Here is a 13,618-nt window from a genome sequence, read left to right on the forward strand (position 1 = left end):
ATTATCACATAAATATAATTGATATGTTTTTTTAGCGTAATTTTTGTATTGTCTTGATTTCACTTCAAGTAAATACAATTGATAGTTTTATGTCTCAAAGTTATTCACTAGTATTTTTATTTTTTATTTTGATATTCTTTTCGTGAAAATAGTTGGATGTAATATTTTGTATGAGAAATCAATCATGAAAAATAATGTTTTCGGGCAATTACCATACACATGAATCTTTTGGTTTAATAATTGTGTTTGTCATAATTATAATTAAAGACAAGAGTAATAATTGACCACTGGTACGAAATATTTATTGCAACTTTCTCCTATCAATTAAAAGACTGCTATGCATATCATAAGTTCAAACCCCAATGCCTCCAGGTCCACTTGCCACATATGGTTTGCCTAGTGTGACTTGTCTGGTCGGGCCTATTTTGCAGGATATTAGGTTCAGCCGGGGTATATCCAATGCGCACTTTTGGGTAGCGGTTGCGAGTTCCCACGTTATATATATATAAAAACTTCTATGCAGAAAACATCACTTTGGACGTTGGTTTTGTAGACGTTTCTCTCTAAACTCTCCAATTGGTCGATTATTTGCCACGTGAAGGAGATGAATAATATTTTAGGACACGCGCAGCCCAATCATTCTATTGCATACAACCATAATGCTTCTGCATCGTCATTAAACACCGGTAAGCTTATAATACATTTTGTGGGTGGTTGTTCAAAATGTACACTACAACATATTTCACTATTTTAGATAGGATATTCTTGTATGGTTGACGTCATATATTCCTTATACGAAAAGCATCCCTAAAATCGATTTGGCTATCGGAATCTTCAATTCTTTTTGTTATTAGATTTAGTTTCGAATATAAAATACATAAAATATCTTCCTATATAGCAAACTATTATTTACATTAATTGATAACAAATATATTTAATATAAAATACTTTTTTTAAGCGAAATAGTTTTTTTCTTTTTTTTTGGGGGGGGGGGGGGGGGGAGGGGGGGGCTTGCAAAATGTTTGCACCCATACTAATGGATTACATAGATCATTTAGACATATATGTAAAACATACACATTTTTATCGGAAAATATACAGCCATGACACGATTGCATATTTTCGAATTACAAATAGCATTTATCAATGACGTTGAAAACATGTATTATCATTAAGAATAGCATTCTACTATGAATAACTTAGTACTTGCAAAGCATATTAGACCTTATATAGCATATGATTAGCGTTAAGCCATCTGCTTTCATAATTAATTAACGTTCAAATTTATGTAGATTCATTTGATATCCTGACTAGATAGAAAGAGGTATGGATGGTTTGATTGATTTTTGGGTTGGAAACATAAACGGCAGTAGCAACGGTGATGGCGACGGAAGGGCAGCAGCGGTGGAAGAGCAACCAGATGGCGATTCAGCGAACAACGGAGGGGATGCGACAGGGGCGCGAATATTGGGGCTATAGAAACAAAATTACCACAAATAATTTTTATAAAATTTAATGTTATATATAATTTGTACAACATACACCAAATTTAAAAAAATGAAGCAGTAATCGAAAGAAGTCAAACAAGCAGTATCTATGCCCAGAATTTTTCGTTCAATTGAAATTCATTGAAAACCATGTTTACATAGACTATTCATTAGTCAAAACATCATAGTAATGTTATCAGGAAGATTAGACATATTTCAAAACTAGCGAAAATGGTACAAGTCCAAGTTCAATGGTTCACTTGGCAAGTTTAGGAGAATATAAATTACTAAAAATTTCAACTTAAGGATATGATTGGAGGGTCCCTTGTATGGTAGGGCACAATATCATGATACAGAATATTCATTTGCAATATTTATAACAATATTCATTTGTAGTTTATCCATGAAACAATATTTATAACAATATTCATTTGTAGTTTATCCATGAAACAACCAAGCTGGTAAATATAACTCCTCGAATTTTCAGAAAAGCAAACAGAGATATTAAAGTGAAAATAACTAAGAATTTAAACAAATATGAATTGAAGAAGCTCCAATCGATCCATAATGTGCAAACTTACTCGTGCCTATATGATGTCTAATCAGAATACATGATTCCATGTGGTTGGGGTGTTATGTTGTGTCTTCTGGTTGTGCACGTAAAACAACTAGTTCAATAATATGAAATGATGTTGCTCCTAACTTATGGCTACAAAACTCAAGTCTCGGTTGTAAAGCCTATAATAGGAATCAATCAATCAATATTATTGTGAGGAACTCAAATGGATCAACAAGTGATATATTAGGTTTCTGATAAGTTAAAAAGAACTAATTATAATATGATACACATCTCCAAATAAGAACTATCCAATTTGTTTTAATAAGAATAGAACAGAAGGAAATAAAAAACCCACAATCCTTGATCAATGAAGGCTTAAAGAAATTAAAAATCCACAATCAGTTTTTCATGGAACTAAATTTTGTTCACTTCTCTATGAGCGAAATCATTTACTTCTCGATAGTAGAAAGCCAAAAATTCTAGCACATCCAAAATTACGGTATGTCCAAAGATTTTTTAAAATCACACAAATTTAAGTGAAAATAATTTCTCAACTTCCACAAGCCAAAAAGCACAAACCATTTGATCATACCTCGAAACATAAACCAGTGTCGCCGATAATCAAGTACAGATCATTTGCAGTTGACAAAACACAATTCTTGAAGCATAAGACAGTAACGGCGCAATCCAAGTGGAGAGATGACACTAGAGATCAGTTCCTTAATCTCCTTGCCATAGAAATTCATAGCAAATAAATATGGAGGCAAATAACCAATTTTTTGCAGTAGAATTGGTATTGGACATGGTGTGTTGCAGTTCTTTTTCATGACAATTGTTAAAATATATTTAGAAATAATATATTATATTTATTGTAGTTATCTTATTTAAGATACTCGTAGGATTCTTGTCTTATTTAGACGATTTGTATATCACTATAAATATATCTATGTATTATTATTGAAATAGAGAATTTCAGTTTCGTATTCTAACATGGTATCGGAGCCAAATTCTCTCCGGGTACATCTATGACCCGTCATATCTCATATATATTTTTATATTTTATTGATGTATCTGCTTCTATTCACAGTCATACTCGATCATGTTGTTATTTTCATGTCGTCTCCATCTCTACTACTTCACTGACAGAGTCTACTTTCGACTCTAACTCCGTTGAGAGTCCTGTCTTCGACTCTAAATCTATTGAGAGCCAGGGAGTCTTGTTTCTGACTCTAGCTCTATTGTGAGCAAGCGAGTCCTGTTTCCGACTCTAGCTCTGTAGAGTGAGCGAGTCTTGTTTTCGGCTCTAGTTCCGTTGTGAGCAAGCGAGTCCTGTTTCCAACTCTAACGGTGTTGAGAGTTCTGTTTCCGACTTTGATCCAGTGGAGGGCTTCACCACTTTCAGTCAATTATGGCGAATTCAAATTCGTACGTGGAAGATCTCGGCTATATTATTTTCGGTCATTTCTAACAAACTCAAGTTTGTTCCATCAAATCTTGAGTTTGAGGAGGTGTGCTAAAATATATTTAGAAGCAATATATTATATTTATGGTAGTTACCTTATTTATGAGCTTCGTAGGATTCTTGTCTTATTTAGACGATTTGTATATCACTATAAATATATACGTATTATTATGATTGAAATAGAGAATTTCAATTTCGTATTCTAATAACAATTAACAGGAATCACCTTTTTAAATTCTGCAAAAGTTCCCTCACTATAGAAATGCAAGGCTCGAGGTCTTCCTGGTTGGCAAAGAACATCATTACAACGACCAAAGGAATATATATTACTACATTTGATCTGCATCTGTTGTTGTGGCACCTTGTAAGCAGTCAAAAGGTTAATAGCCAACTCCATCAGGTATTCTTTGTTTTTCTCCAGCTCATTGCTTACACACAAAAAAAAAAGGAAATCTAATAGTTATGTTCGATATATGATGTAACACCCCGGCCGGCTCAAACCGGAGTGTCCACCGCCACGCCACACCGGAAGGTTCGTTTATCAATCAACTAGCCCTATGTTGTGGCGCTAAGGCTAAAATAATAAATACAAACGACTAAATAGGGATTTAAATAAGTAAAATTTGAGGAATAAAAAACATAAGTTGGAAATAGTTCAAAAGACATTAGTTCTTAAACATTAATAATAGATTTCAAAAACATTTTAGAAGGTAAAGTAGTTCTAATTCCCCCCGATGGATCATATGACGTCAATGCATCATTTAGGTATAATGAAAGCACTATTACCTACAAAAAAGTTTGTAGAAAGAGGATCAACACGACGGTTGAGTAAGCGCAATTAATCGAAGATAAATTAATACGGTATAATGCCAAAAAATCATTTGAGGAAGAGAATTTGAATAAGATGACACATATCACAAAAGGATAACTCACACACACGAGTCTTTTAGCGCCTCCCTTATATCTCCTTTTCATCCTCTAATAATTGTGATGAGCACATCACGAAGAAAACTCCACTAGGCCTTAATCAGGGCCGGCTCGACCCGGTTTTCCAACTTTATTACTTCGTATGACATGTCACATAGTTACACATAACAAGCATAGGGTCACAACCCTTAAGGAAAGCTCCACAATGTGTATCTAAGGGTTTGAAGTCCAAAGTATATGTAAGTCAATTTATTTATTAGTTTGCGAAGGGCGCCAAACAACCCACAACCCTCTAGTCTCCAATATAACATACCAAGAGGGGATTGTACACAATCCATCCCTCCATCACGGATGACGATCTAAAGACTTTTTTATCATGAATGACAGGCACATCGGAATCACCCAAAAAAGGAACCTGCAATCTGACATTCTCCAGATTGTTTTGCAGCAATTGTAACTTCAGTAATTCATCTACTTCACTCCAGAATTGCATCAAACTCTCATCACAAGTTGGTTCTGGAATCTGAGGTAAAGGGTTCTGAACCCCGGTAAGGCATTCTGAATCTTTACAGTAGGAAGAGGCATCAAGTTTTCACCATCCTCTTGATTGATTGATCTCCTTTCCACACGAGAGTTATCAAAAGTTACATTTATCGATTCCATAACTTTCTTCATCCTCTTGTTGTAAATGCGATAAGCTTTTCTTGTATGACAATAGCCAATGAATATTCTTTAATATGATCTTGTATCAAATTTCTGAAGATAGCTCCTATCCTTCAAAATGTAGCATCGAAATCCAAATGTGTGAAAGTATAACACATTCGGCTTCCTTTCTTTCCATAGCTCGTATGGTGTGATCTTAGTGTGGGGTCTCAAATATATTTTGTTGATCACATAACATGCGGCATTGGTAGCCTCAGCCCATAGGAACTTCGCAACACCTTTGGCTTGCATCATTGGTCGAGCCATTTCTTGAAGTGTTCGATTCTTCCTTCCACGACTCTATTTTGTTGTGAGGTCTTCGGGGCTGAATACTCATGAAGTATTCCAACATCAACACAAATGGTAAATTGTGTTGATCAAATCCTTGTTTCTCTTGATATAAATTTTATGCTCGGCTAAAACTTTCTCATAATCTTCCATCAGCTCATAGATGTCCATCTTGATTGTGTCATTGCTGTTACATTCTTCTTCAGGAAAATTTTTTTTCCTTTACTAGATTCTCTTTCTTTGGCAACAAAATCAACAACGCTTTCATTATCACTTTCATCTTCAGATTCTTGACTGCCTTCTTCATCACTCCAGGTAGCTTCAAAAGCATGATTTCCTTTCTTCTTGAATGTTGCACATTCCACTTTCATATGGCTAACTCCGCCACATGCAAAGCATTTTGGATCACTTGAGTTTTCTGATCTAGAAACAGTGTTGAACTTCTTTTTGTAGCTTTTATCAAAAGCGCTCTTTCCTTTGTTGTAACCAGCACTCTTATGTTCTGGATACTTTCATTGTTCACCAGTTTTTTTATAACCATAGTGACCTTTATTTCCAGAATTGTGGAATTTATGAGCACGCTTTTCAATTATCATTCGAGACAACATTTTGGACAACAGAGATATTTTTTCATCAGATTGGACAAGCTCCAGATCTTCAGCAGTAAGAGCAATCCCTTTTGAGCTTTCTTTTTCAATATGATTCATCTCTCAATTCATGAAAATACCATTTAAGGTTTCAAGATTCATGTTCTTGGCTTTGATTTTGAACTTTTTTGTTCATACTTCTCAGCATCTTTTGAACCAGCCTTTGTTAATCATATTCCAAGCCAAGAGCATATGCTTGGTTCACTACATCCTTGAATCGAGTGTAGAACTTAGATATTGTTTCATCATCAGTCATTTTCAAGGCTTCAATCATACTTTCCACCATTTGGAGTTTTGTTTCTTTAACTTCAACAGTCCCTTCGAATGCATCTTCTAAGGTTCTCCATGCATCCTTTTCTTTCTTGCAGCTTGAAATGACACGAAACTGAATTTCATAGACAGAAGCAAATATAGCATTTACATGTTTAGAATTTCCACCACCATCAATATTTTCTTCAGGTGTCTACTCATTTTTCGACTTCAGAACGATAAATGGGGGGTTCTTCTAAGTTTCTTCAGTCATAACTTTGGTTGGAGGAGTTCAGCCAAGCTCTACAGCTTTCCAAGTTTCATCACCAAGAGTTAATAGGTAGGCCTCCAACTTGTTTTTCCAGTAGGTGTAATTGTTCCCATAAAAAATTGGCGGACGAATGGATGAAACTACTTCACGACTCATCTTAAACCACAAACATATCTACTCAGGGTATTGAGCATGTTGCTTTGATACCAGATGTTGGAAATCATAGGAATGATCGAATAAGAGGTCTAACGCCTCCGAGTAACTTACACAATAAAACTGTAAAACGTTTGATGTAACCACAACTTTACAACGTAGTTGTCTCGCAGTTACAAAAACAGTGTGTGTCATGCAAAAATTGATGGCTAAATAAGTGCAGAAAGAAAAACAACACACAAAGTTTGTTTACCTAGTTCGATTTTCCAATTTACGTCAGGGGGATTCTAATCCAGGAGACTTAACTAAACCAAACACTTGGTTTACACCATATAAGTCACCAAACCGGACTACCCAACCTATCTTCTACCTAAGCTCCATTCAGTTTATACAAACTCCCATGGATTGGTTGTTACTGCGCCGTAATGACACCAGCAGACCTACGGCTAAGAATAAGGTTGTTTATCGGATGAATGACTCCTTCGGCTTTAGCTCCAAGAAATCCTTCGTATCTTCTTCAAACCTCCATGGGTGAGCTCTCTCAACACACAAACAGGTGGAGAGGAAAAAACTTTTTGATCTTGGTTGCTCACCCACGAAAACAAACAAACATACAAACAAAACATATACACACTACACTAGAAGACAAAGTTGACTCATCAACTTTATGGCTGTGTGTACAAAGGCAATTAATGCCATGCAGGACAAATGAGACACTCTAGTGTCACATCCTGCTTCTCTTCCACATGAAACAAGTCCCTTGTCTCAAAGCATTGAATGCACATAAGATTTGACCCTTACAAACCTCTTTTTTTTCGGCCAGGGGACCAGATAGTGCCAAAATTGTGTTATAGGGTAGCTGCGACAACAAGTCAGCATGTATGTTCATTGCCAAAAATAGCAAAAAGGGATTTTAGAGTTTCTCTTGTACGAACATAGATCATTGTACATAGAGCTTTTGTAACTGTACATTCTAGAATAGTCTAGAATAGTGTGGTGGGATCTTTGACCTATAAAATTACCTCTAACCCTCTCATTTTGATCATCAAAGAACTTTTTGCAATATAAGTGTTCAGTTTATCTCCAACACTTTATCTTTCTAAACTTTCCATCTCTAAAAAGCCTAGCTATGGGGAGGCGGCTACTTCTCATTTGGATCATCAAAGAACTTTTTGCAATATAAGTGTTTAGTTTATCTCCGGCTAGCCAACTGGATGATCTGAAGGCGTCGGGGGTTTGAACCTATGACCTCTCGGTCATAAGTCCACCACCACACCACCAGGTCATCCCTTACGAGACACATTTTAAAACTTTTCTTAAATTATAAAATGGTGGCATTAGCTTCTCACAAATATATAATTGATATGTTTTTTATAGTAATTTTTGTACGGTCTACATTTTACTTCAGTTAAAACAATTGATGATTTTATATGTCTCAAAGTTATTGACTTGTATTTTTATCTTTTATTTTGATATTCTTAACGTGAACATAGTTGGATGTAATATTTTGTACGAGAAATCAATAATGAAAATATTTTTTCGGGCCATTGCCTTATTACATGAATCTTTTTGTTTTTTTAATTATTTTTTGTTTTTCTCTTATACTCCTTGACGTTGGAAAAATCAATCTATCATTTGTTTTGTTTCTGCAAAATTTTGAGTACTATGCCATGACTACAAGGCCCCATCGAATTTCTTATGTTTTATGGATTTACTGAAAGAACTCCATTTGTCAAGTGAAACATTTGTTCCTTTGTTATGCGACGTTAATGTCGTCCTTCACGTTGCAAGAAATTCGATCTTCGAGAAACAAGCAACGCACATTTAGATTGACTGTCATTCTACTCTACATCCTGCGGAATTGAAATTCATGGGTATGAGCTCTATTCCTTTCACTGGTAGCTCGCCAATTTCTAAAACGCAGCTTTGGGCCGTGACTAATCCCATGAGTTATTGGGGAAGTTGGAGTTATTAATATCCATGGTTCAATTCTTGAAAAAAAAAAATATGCAATGACATTTACTTCCTTTTTTAAACAAAACTTCCACATAAGAAGTAAATATTAGACCTCAGTAAAATTGAAAATGTAAATTTGAAATAACAATTTTTTGGTCATCAAATGTATATATATAATAATTAAATATATTTAGAAATATATCTAAATATATTGTCGCAGCTGAATATATTGTCATGTCCTAATATCATAAATAAAGAAAAATAAAATATGCTACCTCCGTCAAGTTCTAAGGGTCTCATTTATTTTTTGTATATTTATCTTTAAATATTAATTATTATATCAAAACGAAGTACAAATTAAGAAAAAATTTCAAAAATATTTATATTAGTGTCTTATATTACTTATACAATGACACTTGTACAAAAAATTATACAAAAATAAGAATATTTTTAATGTTAAGTACAATAACACAAAATGTAAATGTGACCCTTAGAGGCGGTGATAACTCTTGATTTTGTCATATTTTATAGCTTATATTTATTTCATTATTTGTTTATTTATGTCGAATTTTGGTATTATTTATATTAATTTATTCTAATAATTGTATTTATTTCATGTTGTGTGTATAGTATTAATTTATTAGTTTTTCGGTATAATTTATAATTATTTTGGTGTATAAATTAAAATTAATTGATGTGTTTCTTGAATTATATTTTTAGGCATTATTCATATGCTATTTAACTATTTAATTTTGGCTAAATTAATTTTATTTAATAAGTATTATTTATTTAAATAAATATTTATAAGGTGTTTATTAATTATACAGGGGAAATAATGCTTGAAAACTGGTCTGGGAGTCCAAAACGAGCCTTAAAAAGCGAAAAAATGGCTTTGGGAGCGAAAAACGGTCACCGGCGCGAAAGTCAACAAAAGTCAACAAGCAACGTAGAAAAGTCAACACGCGGAAGTCAAAGTCAACCGTTGCGTGGAAAGCGATGACGACGCGCGGAAAGTGAGCAGTGGTTGCACAAAGTGAGCGAGCGCGGAATCTGAGAGGCGGCTGGCGCGGAAAGTGAGCGGCGGCTGCACAAAATGAGCAAGCGCGGAATCTGAGCGGCGGCTGGCGCGGAAAGTGAGCGGCGTGTCACGGGTTAACTTCCTTCACTCGAAGTAACCGTACGCCCCTTAGCAACTCACTCCCGTCGGCTACTAAGACAGGCTTCCCAACTCGGCCAAGCACCACAAAAGCCAAAGGCTTTCTAGAGAGAGAAACTAGAGAGAGAAAGTGTAGAGAGAAATGCTTTTGATTGCTAAAGACTTGGATGATTACAAGTGAGGTGCAAACACCTATTTATACAAGCCAAATGAGTAAATGCTATCTTCCTAACTACCAAATTAAATACAATCTACCAACAATCAACCATCAACTCCCAACTACCTCATTAATACCAAGTTCTACCACCTTCCGGAACCTTCTAGAATATGCTAGTGAGTTTGAGTGAAGTCTTTGGCATAATGAAAAGTGCTAAGTATAGGAAAACCACCGCCATGTGTCCGCTTGAAAGTCCAACCGTGACAATTCTCCCCCACCTAAACCTTGACATCCTCGTCAAGTGCTCGCTCGGTACGCCTCGATGTGGTTCTTGAATTGCCATAGGTCTTATTCTTTCTCCCATGACGCCTCGCTATCCGGCTCGCCCTTCCACCGGACTAAGTATTCAGTCCAACGGGGTGTCCCCCGTTTGCCCATCACACGATCCGCCATGATCTCCGCAATGTCTTTTTCGTAGGATACCGTCGTCGTCGGTGGAGCGCGGTGTGACTCGTTCCGGGATGGGTCCTCCTCATCCTTGTGATACGGCTTCAATAAGCTTACGTGAAAGACCGGGTGGATCTTGAAGTTGTCGGGTAGGTTGAGTTGGTACGATCGGGTTCCGACCTTCTTCGCCACCTCGAACGGTCCTTCGTACTTCCGTGTCAAGCCTTTGTGCACTTGACGGATCGCCTTTACATTCCTCCCCAACATTTGGACCAACACTTGGTCCCCGACCTCGAAGTCCCGTGTACGTCGCTTGTCGTCCGCCCACTTCTTCATCCGTTTCGCGGCCTTCGCCAAGTACGCCCTTGCTATGTTGTGTTCCTCGTTCCATCCTTTAGCAAGTTTGTACGCCGCCGGACTCGCTCCCTCGTATCCCCGTGCCAACTCGTGGGCGTCGTCGGTTGTTGCCCCGTCACCAACTCGAAAGGACTCCGATTGGTAGACTCGCTACGCTGCAAGTTATACGAGAATTGTGCAACATCAAGTAAACGAGCCCAATCGGTTTGGTTGGCACTTACAAAGTGTCGGAGGTATATCTCCAACAAGTGATTTGCCCGCTCGGTTTGGCCGTCGGTTTGCGGGTGAAAGCTCGTCAAGAAGTGGAGACTCGACCCCAAGAGCTTGAAAAGCTCCATCCAAAACTTCCCGGGGAAGCGTGGGTCACGGTCGCTAATGATATATCTCGGCACTCCCCAATACTTGACCACATGCTTCAAGAATAATCGGGCAGCTTCCTCGGCTTTGCAATCTTTCGTCGCCGGTATGAACGTCCCATACTTGGAAAATCTATCGACCACCACCATGATAGATCCGCATCCGTCCGACTTTGGTAGCGCCGAGATGAAATCCATCGTCACACTATCCCATGGCCGCTCGGCAATCGGCAAAGGCTCCAAAAGTCCCGCCGGTTTGGCTTGCTAAACCTTGTCTTTTCGTATTTATTGTAGAGTGTTCGAAATTATTGTATTTAGCGCTTATGTTTTTTCAATGTTTTTCCTTTTTATTATATATAGCATGTTATAGATTATACATACTTTGTGCTCTATAGTTCTAATTACAGTGCTTTTCGTATTTGTTATAGAGTGTTCAAAATTTGTATATTTAGCGTTTTTTTTTTCAATGTTTTTCCTTTATATTATATAGCATGTTATCGATTGTAGTTACTTTGTGCTCCATAGTTCTTATTGCAGTGCTTTTCGTATTTGTTGTAGAGTGTTCGAAATTAGTATATTTAGTGCTTTTGTTTTTTCAATGTTTTTCCTTTAGATTATATAGCATGTTATAGAATATACTTACTTTGTGCTCTATAGTTCTAATTGCAGTGCTTTTCGTAATTGTTGTAGAGTGTCCGAAATTAGTATATTTACGCTTTTGTTTTTTTAATGTTTTTCCTTTATATTATATATCATGTTATAGATTATACTTACTTTGCGCTCTATAGTTCTAGCTGCAGTGCTTTTCGCATTTGTTGTAGAGTGTTCGAAATTAGTATATTTAGTGCTTTTGTTTTTTAAATGTTTTTCCTTTAGATTATATAGCATGTTATAGATTATACTTACTTTGTGCTCTATAGTTCTAATTGCAGTGCTTTCCGTATTCGTTTTAGAGTGTTTGAAATTAGTATATTTAGCGTTTTTGCTTTTTCAATGTTTTTCATTTATATTATTATATAGCATGTTATAGATTATACTTACTTTGTGCTCTGTAGTTGTAATTGCAGATCTTTTCGTATTTATTGTAGAGTGTTCGAAATTATTGTATTTAGCGCTTATGTTTTTTCGATGTTTTTCTTTTATATTGTATAGCATGTTATAGATTATACTTACTTTGTGCTCTATAGTTCTAATTGCAGTGCTTTTCGTATTTCTTGTAGAGTGTTCGAAATTACTATTTTTAGCGCTTTTTTTCTATTCAATGTTTTTCCTTTATATTATATAGCATGTTATAGATTATACTTACTTTGTGCTCTATAGTTCTTATTGCAGTGCTTTTCGTAGTTCTTGTAGAGTGTTCGAAATTAGTATATTTAGTGCTTTAGTTTTTTCAATGTTTTTCCTTTAGATGATATAGCATGTCATAGAATATGCATACTTTGTGCTCTATAGCTGTAATTGCAGTGCATTTAGTATTTGTTGTAGAGTGTTAGAAATTAGTATATTTAGCGCTTTTTTCTTTTCAATATTTTTCCTTTAGATGATATAGCATGTCATAGAATATACTTACTTTGTGCTCTATAGCTCTAATTGCAGTGCATTTCGTATTTGTTGTAGAGTGTTAGAAATTAGTATATTTAGCGCTTTTTTCTTTTCAATATTTTTCCTTTATATTATATAGCATGTTATCGATTATACTTACTTTGTGCTCTATAGTTCTAACTAGAGTGCTTTTCGTATTTGTTGTAGAGTGTTCGAAATTAGTATACTTAGCGCTTTTGTTTTTTCAATGTTTTTACTTTATATTATATAGCATGTTATAGATTATACTTACTTTGTGCTCTATAGTTATAATTTCAGTGCTTTTCGTATTTGTGGTGGAGTTTTAAAAATTTGTATATTTAGCGCTTTTGTTTTTTCAATGTTTTTCCTTTATATTACATAGCATGTTATAGATTATATATACTTTAGGCTCTATAGTTCTAAAATTACAGTGCTTTTCGTATTTGTTGTAGAGTGTTCGAAATTAGTGTATTTAGCGCTTTTGTTTTTCCAATGTTTTTCCTTAGTATTATATAGCATGTTATAGATTATACTTACTTTGTGCTCTATAGTTCTAATTGCAGATCTTTTCGTATTTATTGTAGAGTGTTCGAAATTATTGTATTTTGCGCTTATGTTTTTTCAATGTTTTTCTTTTATTATATATAGCATTTTATAGATTATACTTACTTTGTGCTCTATATTTCTGATCACAGTGCTTTCCGTATTTGTCGTAGAGTGTTCAAAATTTGTATATTAGCGCTTTTTTTTTCAATGTTTTTCCTTTATATTATATAGCATGCTATCGATTATACTTACTTTGTGCTCCATAGTTCTAACTGCAATACTTTTCATAGTTGCTGTAGAGTGTTCGAAATTAATATATTTAGCGCTTTTGTTTT

This window comes from Andrographis paniculata, unplaced genomic scaffold, assembly GCF_009805555.1.
Source record: "Andrographis paniculata isolate CXL003 unplaced genomic scaffold, ASM980555v1 Contig38END, whole genome shotgun sequence".
Taxonomy (NCBI): domain Eukaryota; kingdom Viridiplantae; phylum Streptophyta; class Magnoliopsida; order Lamiales; family Acanthaceae; genus Andrographis; species Andrographis paniculata.